The following is a 1,174-nucleotide window of genomic DNA, read 5'->3' on the forward strand; positions in this document are numbered from 1 at the left end:
GGAAAGGAACAACAGGTACTATCCATTGCAAAAACATGCCAAAATGTAAAGTCCATTGATGCTAGGAAGAAACTGCATCAACTAATGAGGAAAATAACCAGCTAATATCATAATGAGAGGATCAAGTTCATATATAACAATATTAACCTTAAATGTAAATGGACTAATGGTCCAATTAAAAGACACAGACTGGCAATTTGGATAGAGTCAAGACCCATCAGTTTGCTGTATTCAGGAGACCTATCTCACATGTAGAGACACACATAGGCTCAAAATAAAGGGATGGAGGAAGATCTACCAAGCAAATGGAAAACAACAACAAAAAGCAGGGGTTGTAATCCTAGTCTCTGATAAAACAGACTTTAAACCATCAAAGATCAAAAGAGACAAAGAAGGCCATTACATAATGGTAAAGGGATCAATTCAACAGGAAGAGCTAACTATCTTAAATATATATGCACCCAATACAGGAGCACCCAGATTCATAAAGCAAGTCCTTAGAGACTTACAAAGTGACTTAGACTCCCATACAATAATAACGGGAGACTTCAACACCCCACTGTCAACATTAGACCAATGAGACAGAAAGTTAACAAGGATATCCAGGAATTGAACTCAACTCTGCACCAAGTGGACCTAATAGACATCTACAGAACTCTCCACCCCAAACCAACAGAATATACATGCTTCTCAGCACCACATCACACTTATTCCAAAATTGACCATGTAGTTGAAAGTAAAGCACTCCTCATCAAATGTACAAGAACAGAAATTATAACAAACTCTCTCTCAGACCACAGTGCAATCAAACTAGAACTCAGGACTAAGAAACTCAATCAAAACCACTCAACTCCCTGGAAACTGAACAACTTGCTCCTGAATGACTACTGGGTACATAACGAAATGAAGGCAGAAATAAAGTTGTTCTTTGAAACCAATGAAAACAAAGATACAACATACCAGAATCTCTGGGACACATTTAAAGCAGTGTGTAAGGGAAATTTATAGCACTAAATGCCCACAAGAGAAAGCAGGAAAGATCTAAAATTGATACCCTAACATCACAATTAAAAGAAATAGAGAAGCAAGAGCAAACACATTCAAAAGCTAGCAGAAGGCAAGAAATAACTAAGATTAGAGCAGAACTGAAGGAGATAGAGACACAAAAACCCTC

Source organism: Colobus angolensis, unplaced genomic scaffold, assembly GCF_000951035.1.
Source record: "Colobus angolensis palliatus isolate OR3802 unplaced genomic scaffold, Cang.pa_1.0 Scaffold231, whole genome shotgun sequence".
Lineage (NCBI taxonomy): Eukaryota > Metazoa > Chordata > Mammalia > Primates > Cercopithecidae > Colobus > Colobus angolensis.